This window comes from Pteropus medius, unplaced genomic scaffold (assembly GCF_902729225.1).
Source record: "Pteropus medius unplaced genomic scaffold, Ma_sr-lr_union100, whole genome shotgun sequence".
In the NCBI taxonomy this organism is placed as follows: domain Eukaryota; kingdom Metazoa; phylum Chordata; class Mammalia; order Chiroptera; family Pteropodidae; genus Pteropus; species Pteropus medius.
This window is the reverse complement of record NW_024352786.1, coordinates 906,805-917,876: the sequence shown is the minus strand read 5'-3', so window position 1 is coordinate 917,876 and position 11,072 is coordinate 906,805. Positions and strand designations below refer to the sequence as shown.

The 11,072-nt window shown below is 35.3% G+C and overlaps 1 pseudogene; it reads left to right on the top strand.

Annotated features, from left to right (window-relative positions):
• The first annotated feature begins 9,604 nt into the window (after nt 1-9,604).
• LOC120591259 (uncharacterized) lies at nt 9,605-9,723 on the top strand (annotated as a pseudogene).
• The last annotated feature ends 1,349 nt before the right edge of the window (nt 9,724-11,072 follow it).

The following is an 11,072-nucleotide window of genomic DNA, read 5'->3' as shown; positions in this document are numbered from 1 at the left end:
ATTAACTTCTTTCAGACTTCTGAATTTTTACGTAATTACTCTTGAAAAGAAAGCTTTTTCCCTCCATTGAAAAGCTTCTGTCCTTTCATAGTTTATTTATTACAATTTATATTAAGATTCTACTTTAAATTTCAGTAATAATTATATCCTCAACACAGTCCTGCTACTTATGTACAGAATTAAATGCATCTACTAACTTACTATTTCTCAACATTTAGAGAATGTTTTTTGTTTGCTCTTCCTTTTTAATTCCCTGTTTCTCTATTAACTTCCCCTCACTATCATTTGCTGATTTTTTGAGCTGCTTTAAAAAAATTAGTTCACCTAAGAGAATAATAACTACTCAAATTACACTTACATAATTTATTTAGTAACCCTTGGAACCTACCATTTTTTTCTTTTAACTATTTAAAGTAATCTCAGACTTTTAATTTTTCTATTTTAAAGTCACAAAATGAAACAAAGGATTAGCTTGTTTAATAATTTTATTCCCAAATCTAATCCCCTCATGATGACATTCAGGACATTCCATAAGTGTGTCGAACTTTACTTATTGTACCTGTTTGTCCAGTTTAATTCTAGCTAGGACAATCTCTTGATTATCCCCTAAAGATGCCACCCTTATTTCTACTTCTAAATATCTCAAAAATTGTGTGCTCTTACCTACAGTCTTTATATTCAAATTCTATCAAATCTTCATGACTAAATCCCTGTACATGTATAGAAATTTATCTTGACATGCATTGTTTGATGTGTTAAAATATCATCTCACTAATAAGTGTCTAGAGGGCTACAGTAGGAATTATGCTATATACTTCATTTGCATTCTCTAGGCTCTAGCATAATAATAGGTTTGTAGAGTTGTGGAGAAATACAACTCTACAAACAGAAAGACAAAGTGCTTTAATGGCACCTTTAAAAAATCTGATGAATTATAGTTTGGACAATTTAGATAGTGAAAAAACACACTAAAGTAGAAAGAGCAGAAGTTAGGAAAGAGAAAACACAATTTTGTCAACCATAAAGCACTTGCGTAGGTTAAGGAGTGAAAGTTATGTCTGGAGACCCTTAATAACAGTACAGCAGGCTATGTTTTTTGTACTGTGTGAGGTACTGATAGTTTGCACAGTATAGATGGTATTTTGACATTCTGACAGTGCTATGATATCAGAGAAATTCTAAGTCATTTCTTCTGAGATCTGATGTAGAAGACATAGGAAACTACATAAAATTCTAATGGATGTAACAAAGACATGTTTGGAGAAAACTTGGTTTTAACTTTCAAACAGGAAGACAGCAAAAAAAATATAAAAATCAACTAAAATGGAAAGGCAATACTTGAACACTGTTCTTGAACTTAAGGAGAATGATTCTGTTCAAAAAAAGTGACAGTCTTAAACATATCTTTCTCCTCTGTATAGTCTTTAGGAGCATATAAGAACCTTTTAGAAAAAAAAAAAGGAATCTAAGAATCATCATGTTTCATGTTAATAAAAACAGAAAAACCCTGGACAAATGAAAGGCAGAGCTTTCAAACAAACTTGTCTAAGGACTACTCTCTCGCCTGCAGTCTAAGTCAACCTTTCTAACATCGCCTAACGTCCCAGCCACAGCAGGTCAGATGGGACCATCCTCATTATAATAAATCAGTACTAGTGAAACTGACTAGTTTGATTTGTATATTTTTCCAACTCACCTTTTGCTTTTCCAATTTCCTTTATCAATGTGATACTTCAACATCCTCAGGCAGGCCTCCCTAGGTTGTTGACCGGTTGCTATTAACAGTTAAACCCAAAGACTTCTTAATAGCCCTCAATAGCCCATGTTAGTAGACAGTATAGACTGTCTTCCATTCATCTAGATCAACATTGTGTGTGTGTGTGTGCATATGTGTGTGTGTGTGTGTGTGTATGTGTGTGGTGTGTTCGGGTTCAGAAATCTTTGATGGTAGGGGTCAGAGGTGGGATGGGGGTCTCTCAGGTACGTTCTCTTATGTTCACCTTTACTGGGCCTCTGTGGTCATCCAGCTCTGGTCTCCTGATTTTCGCTCACCCAAGGGCCACCATTAATGTGCTGACAGTCACCTCTTCCAGGCTCACTTTTACTGCTCAAATATTTCCTATGCATCACATTCCCTTTGGTGGAGTTGGGGAGTACTGCTCTCTCAGAATATTGTGGACACAGACCATCAATTCCTCACAGCACAGCCAATACCAAGTTGTAACTTTTATTAGGACTTTAGAGAAGACTGGGAAAACAGAAAAGAATTAAAAGGCAGAGTAAATCAAATCACGTATTGCAGGTCATGGCTCATAGACTGTGGCTCATGCCTCTGGGATCCCTCACAAAGTTTATCTCTGCTTGGACAAAGAGCACTTTCCCACCTTCTCTAGATTTGCTTCCATCTTGCAATGGCCTGTTTATCCACACCACCAGGAATGCACTCAAATCCTCTAAAAATCAACTTTGGATTCTAGGTACAGAGAAAGGATGATTTCACTTCACCTCTGTCTTGACTATGACTTCAATTCCTTGTTTCTTCTTCTATCATCTGTTCTCTCTCAGAATGAGTGACAATGGGAATGTGCCTTAAAGGAGCTGTCTAACTAAGGAATGTGACCTTGCCCTCTACTCAAAATACAATTATAATGCACACACACATACCCATAAAAATATATCTGTTTCTTCATCTCTATCTCTGTCTCTGTCTCTATCTCTAAGCACAACTACATTTCTCAAGGTCTGAATTACTTAGTCTTAAATAGTACATGTAGACAGTGTAGACAGCAATTATCCAGTCTGGTTTTAGATCCTAATCTCCTATGAACCACTGCTCAAATATAAGCATGTCTCTGCAAAAACAAACAAACAAACAAACAAACAACAACAACAACAAAAAAAAACAAAAAACAAAAAACACAAGAGATTTGAGTCATTGATGAGCCCAAAAGTCTGTTTAACAAAGAAACAGTTCATGTCAGTGGCACAGACCCTGCCTGCAACGTGAAACACTGCTTTAGCCCACAGAGCTGTTTAACTCCTTAAAACACAGTTAATCAAAAACTTCACTTCAGAAGTGGGTTTTTGTTCTACACTGGTATAATCAAATGTGAAATTCAAATATTTACTGGATTTAATAATGTCTCCCAAAATTCGTGTCCACCTGGAACCAGTGAATGAGAACTTATTTCAAAATAGGGTTCTCGTGGATGCAATCAAGTTAAGATGAGGTCATACTGGATTATAAATGGGCCCTAATCCAGAGATCTATGTACTTAAAAGAAGAGGGAAATTTGGACATGAGGACACACAAGGAGAATGCTAAGAGACAATGAAGACAGAGATATGAATAATGTGTCCACAAGCCCAAGAATACCAAAAATTGCCAGCAATCACCAGAAGCCAGGAGAAAGGCATGGAACAGATTTTCCCTCAGAGCCTTCAGAAGGAACCAACCCTGTCAACACTTTGACTTGAGACTTCTATACTCTCAGGCTGTGTGAGAACAAATTTCTGTTGTTTTAAGTAACCCAGCTTGTAGTACTTTGTTATGGCAGCCCTAGAAGTTCTAATACAAAGTACTTTCATTACATTATGGCATACTCTGAAATTTAATTTAAATCTTCGCCTAGTGAGACAGAACATTTTCTTGAGCATTACAATGAGTCTGTCAAGATTATTCAAGTTCCATGAAGGTTTTATAGATCTTCTTCTGGTAATTTCTACATCCCTTCATGATGCAGTTACTGCGTTCTAGACTAGCCTTCTTTTCACACAATATCGAAGAATCAAATTGAAGCTAGGAATAAAATAAGAGAATAATAACCATAATCAACCGGAATTTATTTCAAGCAGAAGGATAGGGTTACTTTAACATTTAAAATCTAAGTAATTTAACACATTGAAAGAATAAAAGAAAAAAATCACATATCTTGATAGATGCAGAGGATGTATTTGACAGGTCACATCAGAGCTGGTGGTAAAAGAAAGACTAAACATATTCTCACATTTGAGAGCACAGCAAGATGTCCACTCTTGCCAGTTCTAACATAGTACTAAAGGTCTTAGTTATTACACTTAGGCAGGAAAAAAATTAAAACAAAAAAATAAAAAAGAATTAAATCTGTCTTGATTGTGTACATTGAATGCAACACTATTAGACCTAATAAATGAATTTGGCAAGATTAGAAGAGACATAGATAATACATAAATCAATTTTTTTTGATATACTATTACTAACAAATGAAACATGAAATTTAAAAATTATCATTTATAAAAAATATAAAACCAAAAACATTTAGGTATAAATTTAACAAAATATATACCAAACCACTCTATTGAAAATTACATGACGTTGTTGAGGGGAGCGAGGGTAGAATATGATTACAGATTGGAAGACTCAATTTGGTTGATATGTCTATTTCTGCAATTTTTAATGTAGGTTCAATCCAATCTCTATCAAATTACAACAGATTTTTTTTGATAGAAATTGATAAGATGCGAGATTGGATTAATCATGGTGGAGTGAGAGAAGTCCCCAGATCTCTCCTTTTGAAACAACAATAAGCTGAACATGTAAAACTCAACAAAAAGCACCCAAGCTGCACACCAGCATGTCAGAGCGTGGGATCTGTGCATAAGAGCTACCACAGGTCAGCACCCCGGGTGCCAGGTGGTGGACTGTGAGAAATAAAGAAGTTCCCTCTCACAGCTGGAGCTCCCTGTAGTTGGAGGGGGAGTCAAGGTGTGGTGACTTCCCTAAACCACCTGGGAAGTTTAGGAGTTCCATGCAGCCAGTGGCAGGGCCCAGTCATCAGGACAGAAAGCAGAAAAATGAAGATGGCAGAAAAACGAGGATGGCAGAAACACAATAGTTGATTTTTACTGACTGCAGTTGCAAAAATGAGGTTGAGCCACAGCCCCCAACCCCCAACCCAGAGGGCCACTGTCCCATACCCTCAGAGACCCAACAGCCACAGAGCCCCAGGGGAATCTGAGCAAGTGCTATCAAAACTGTCACTAACAGGGACTGAAACTGAGGATAGCGAGCGTGATTAAATATTTACAAGAAAATAAAGGCATTATTAAGACTTTATAGAAAGCAGAGATCCAAGAGGCTTAGACACCACCTACTGGAAACCAAAAGAAAAACACCTTCTTTGCAACAGGCTAGGGACCATTATATAATAAATCTCTTTTCCAGGAAAAAAAAAAAAAGCAGAACACACTTCCATTAATACCCAGGCAGAAAAACAGTCCATTAAACACCATGAACAAACAAAGTGACAAGGCATCTCAGAAAGAAAGAGAAAAATCTCCAGAAAATAAGCTTATAGACATAGAAATATGTGACTTAAATGACAGAGAATTCAGTATGGTATTTCTAAAAAAACTCAATGAGATCCAAAACGAATCATATCAACAATTTCAGAAATTGAAAAAACAACTAGATGAGCAGAAAGAGTTCTTTAGCAAGGAGATTGGAACCCTCAAAAAGAACAGAATAGACCTTCTGGAGATAAAGAGCACACTGCAAGAGAAGAAAAATGAAATAACAAACTTGGGAAATAGAGTCAATCAAATGGAGGAAAGGATCAATGATACTGAAGATAGAAATCTAGAAATAAATCAGAAGGAAGAAGAGAGAAACCGAAGAATGAAAAATAATGAAAGAGAAATACGAGAACTAGCTGATACTTTCAGGAGAGGAAACATAAGAATAATGGGAACTCTCAAAGGAGAAGAAAAGGAACAGGGACTAGAAAGCATTTTCAGACAAATAGTGGACGAGAATTTCCCAAATCTAAGGAATGAGCTGGAGCTTGGAATTCAAGAAGTCAATAGAACACTCAATTATCTCAACCCAAAAAGGCCTTCACCAAGACACACTGTATTAAAATTATCAAAAATCAATGACAAAGACAGAAATCTCAGGGCAGCCAGGGAAAAGAAGATGATAGCCTATAAAGGAAAACACATTAGATTATTCTTGGACTTCTCAGCACAAACCTTACAAGCCAGAAAGGAGTGGAATCAAATATTCAAACTATTAAGTGAAAGGAACTATCAGCCAAGGTAATGTATCTAGCTAAGCTCTCCTTTAGATATGAAAGAGAAATTAAGACCTTTCCAGACATACAAAATTGAGAGAATTCTCCACTATGAGGCCTGTACTACAGGAAATACTGAAAGAGGTCAGCTCACCTAAAACAAGGTGACAAAAACAAAATACATAATTAGGAGTAAAGTGACTACCAGGCAAATAGAAGCAGAGGAGTGCAACCCTTACTAGGAACAAGGCATTATAAACTTAAATAATAAGAAGAGAATTGCTATAGCAAGATAGTAATGAATGTACAGCATCTATAGGGACAAATTGAGATAACGATGACTGAAAAGGGGAGGATTCAAAGATGCAAATTCTCAAAGGGGAATGGGCGCACGCAGAAGAAAAGGAACGACTGTATATATATAACTATCCTTTTCATATTCGTAACGATAATCTCACTCCAAAGATTCAGAACCAAGTATATAACATAAAACAAGAAGAACCAGAGGCAAAATCCACAAAAGTCAACCAAAATAAAGAAAACGGAAACACAAGGACAAAGAAGCAATGGAAACACTGAGCTACCAGAAAGCAAAAGATAAAATGGCTATAAGAAGACCTCATATTTCAATAATCAACCTAACTGTAAATGATCTGAACTCACCAATAAAAAGGCTCAGAGTTGCAGGTTAAATCAAAAACAAAATCCAACCATATGTTACCTCCAGGAGACACATCTCAGCTCCAAAGACAAATTTAGACTCAAAGTGAAAGGGCGGAAAATGATATTTCAAGCAAATGGCATTCAGAGAAAAGTTGGAGTAGCAGTACTAATATCAGATGAAATAGACTTCAAAATAAAAACGGTAAAGAAAGATACTGAGGTACACTTCCTAATGATAAAGGGAGTCATACAACAAGATAGAATACTTATTAATATCTATGGTCCCAATCAGAGAGCCTCAAAATATATAAAGCAATTAGTAACAGAAGTAAAGGGAGAAACAGACCAAAACGCTATCGTGGTAGAGGACATAAATACCGCACTGTCGGATACGGACAGATCATCCAAACATCCTTAAATGACAAATTAGACCAACTGAACATAATTGACATTTACAGAGTCTTCCATTCCAAAACAGCTATTTATACATTCTACTCTAGTGCACATGGAACAACCTCAAGGATTGACCACATACTGGGACACGGAGATAGCCTCAACAAACATAAGAGGGTTGAAATCATACAAACCATATTCTCTGATCATAATGCTTTGAAACTAGAGATCAACTGAAAAAAGAGAGCAGGAAGAACCACAAATACGTGGAGATTAAACAACATGCTACTGAAGAATAACTGGGTCAAAGAAGAAATGAAAAGAGATCAAGAGATAGAAATGAAGAATTATGTTAATACAACATATCAAAACTTTAGGGACACAGCAAAAGCAGTCATAAGAGGAACGTTCACATCATTAAAGGCCTATCTCCGAAAACAAGAATGAGCCCAAATAAACAATCTAACACTTTATCTTAAAAAACTACAAAAGAAAGAACAAATGAGGCCTAAAGTCAACAGAAGGAAAGAAATAATCAATATTAGAGCAGAAATACATGAAACTGAAAACAAAAAAATATAAGAAAAAATAAATACAACAAAGAGCTGGTTCCTTGAGAAGGTTAATAAAATTGACAAACCCCTGGCTAGACTCACTAAAGAAAAAAGATAAAGGACACAAATAAACAAAATCAGGGATGAAAAAGGGGAAATTATTGCAGAAATACAAAGGATCATGCAATAATACTATGAAAAAGTATATAATACCAAATCTAATAACGTAGAAAAAATGGACTAGTACTTAGAAAAATACAATCTTCCTACACTGAATCAGATCTGGAAAATCTAAATAGACTGATCAGTATTATTGAAATTGAAACAATCATCAAAAACTTACCAAAAAGTAAAAGTCCAGAACCAGATGTCTTCAGTGAATTCTACCAAATATTCAAAGAAGATTTAATACCTATTCTCCTCAAATTCTTCCAAAAAAATTGAAAAGGAGGCAATACTTTCCAACTCATTTTATGAGGCCAACATTACTCTGATACCAAAATCTGGTAAAGTCAACACAAAAAAAGAAAACTACAGACCCACATCTCTCATAAACACAGATGCAAAGATACTAGCAAACCAAAATAAGATACTAGCAAACCAAAGACAGCAACATATGAAAAAGATTATACACCATGATCAAGTGGGCTTCATCCCAGGGGCACAAGGATGGTTCAACATACACAAATCAATTAATGTGATACACCATATAAACAAATTAAAAAAATAAAAATCATATGATCATATTAATAGATGTAGAAAAAGCCTTCGACAAGATACAGCATCCATTTATGATCAAAACATTTAACAAAATTGATATAGAAGGAAAGTACCTTAATATAATAAAGGCCATATACGACAAACCCTCTGCCAACATTATACCTAATGGTGAAAAACTAAAAACTTTCCCTCTAAGATCAGGAACAAGGCAAGGCTGTCCACTATCACCACTGTTACTCAATATGACACTGGAGGTCCTAGCAAGTGCGATCAGGCAAGAGAAAGAAATAGAAGGCATCCAAATAGAAAACAAAGAAGTCAAACTGTCACCATTTGTGGATGACATAATTCTCCATATAGAAAACCCTAAAGAGTCCACAAGAACACTACTAGAAACAACAAGCAAATACAGTAAAGTCTCTGGATACAAAATCAACATTTAAAAATCTATAGCGTTCCTATAATCTAATAATGAAGCGTCAGAAAAAGAAATGGAAAAAATAATTCCTCTTGCAATTGCAACAAGAGGAATAAAATACCTAGGAATAAATTTAACGAAACATGTGAAAGACCTATGTAATGAAAACTATAAGACCTTATTAAAAGAAATCGAAGAAGATACAAAGAAATGGAAAGATAATCTGTGTTCTTGGATTGGAAGAATCAACATAGTTAAAATGACCTTATTACCTAAAGCATTATACAGATTCAATGCAATCCCCATCAAAGTCCCATCAGCATTTTTTAAAGAAATAGAACAAAAAATCATCAGATTTGTATGGAATCACAAAAGACCCCGAATTGCCAAAGCTACCCTGAGAAAATAAAAAAAATGAGGCTGGAAGCATCGATCTGCCTGACTTCAATTTATACTACAAAGTGACAGTAATCAAAATGGCATGGTATTGGCAGCAAAACAGACACACGGACCAGTGAAACAGAATCAAGATTTCAGAAGTAAACCAATGTTTATATGGGCAAATAATTTTTGAAAAAAAAAGCTATAAACATACAGTGGAGAAAAGAAAGCCTCTTCAATAAATGGTGCTAGGAAAACTGGAAAGCCATCTGCAAAAGAATGAAACTAGACTCTTGTCTATCACCACACACCAAAATTAACTCAAAATGGATGAAAGACCTAAATTTAAGACCTGAAAGAATAAAATGCATAGAAGAAAACATAGGAACTAAACTCAAGGACCTTGAACTTAAAGAGAATTTTATGTCTACGGCCATACCACCCTGAATGTGTCCGATCTCATCTGATCTCAGAAGCTAAGCAGGGTTGGGCCTGGTTAGTACGTGGATGGGAGATCACTTAGGAATACCAGATGCTGTAGGAGTTAAAAAAAAAAAAAAAAAAAAAAAGAGGATTTTATGAATTTGACCTCAAAGGCAAGGGAAGTAAAAGCTAAAATAAATGAATGGGACTACATCAAACTAAAAAGCTTCAGTAAAAGAAACTCTTGACAAGGTAAAGAGACAGCCATCCAAATGGGAAAATATAGTTGCAAGCAACACCTCCAGTAAGGGCCTAATATCCAAAATATACAAAGAACACATATGACTCAATAACAACAACAAAAAATACAAACGATCCAATCAAAAAAATGGGCAGAGGACCTGAACAGACACTTCTCCCTGGAGGACATACAAATGGCCTACAAACATATAAAAGATGTTCAACATCGCTAGCTATTAGGGAAATGCAAATTAAAACCACAATGAGATATCATCTCACACCTGTTAGAATGGCTATAATCAACAGGACAAGTAATAACAAATGTTCGAGAGAATGTCGAGAAATAAGGGTCCTCATACACTGCTGGTGGGACTGCAAATTGGTCCCATCATGGAAAACAGTATGGAAGTTACTCAAAAAACTAGGAATTGATGTACCATAGGATCCAGCAATCCCTCTACTGGATATTTACCTCAAACACTTGAAAACTCATATCCATAAAGATATTTGCACACTGATGTTCACAGCAGCATTATTCACAGTGGCTAGGACATGGAAGCAACCAAAGTGTCCTACGCTAGATGATTGGCTAAAGAAGCTGTGATACATACATACAATGGAATATTACTCAGCCATAAGAAGAGATGAAATACTGCCATTTGCAACAACATGGTTTGAATTTGAAATAATCATATTAAGCGAAATAAGCCAGACAGAAAAAGTTGAAAATCACATGATATCACTTATGCGTGGGATATAAACCTAAGAGCAACAAATGAACAGGACAAATGAACAGAGACTCATGGACACAGACATGGGGGAAGGGAGGAAGGGTGGAGAGAGGGGTAGGGAGAACAAATAAAAAATAAAATGTTCAAAAAATGTTAAACAGAAAATAAAATAAAATAACATTTAAAAATATAAAAAAGAAATAAAAAAAGAAATTGATAAAATGCTTCTAAAATTTATGTGAAAATTCAAAAGACCTAGAATCACATAAACAGCATCAAGAGAGAGATCTCAGTTCTAGCCATCCATTATTTTGATATTCATTGACTTAAAAGAACAAATATTTTTCTAAAAACTGGGTATAAAAAGATAAGTGAAGCATTGTCATTACTCTCAAAGAAATTTCAGACCAATGAGGAAGACAGTCAAATACAGACAATTTACAAAATTTGATTCTTAAAAGACTAATTGTAAAATTAGATGAAAGGACATAGCTTTGGG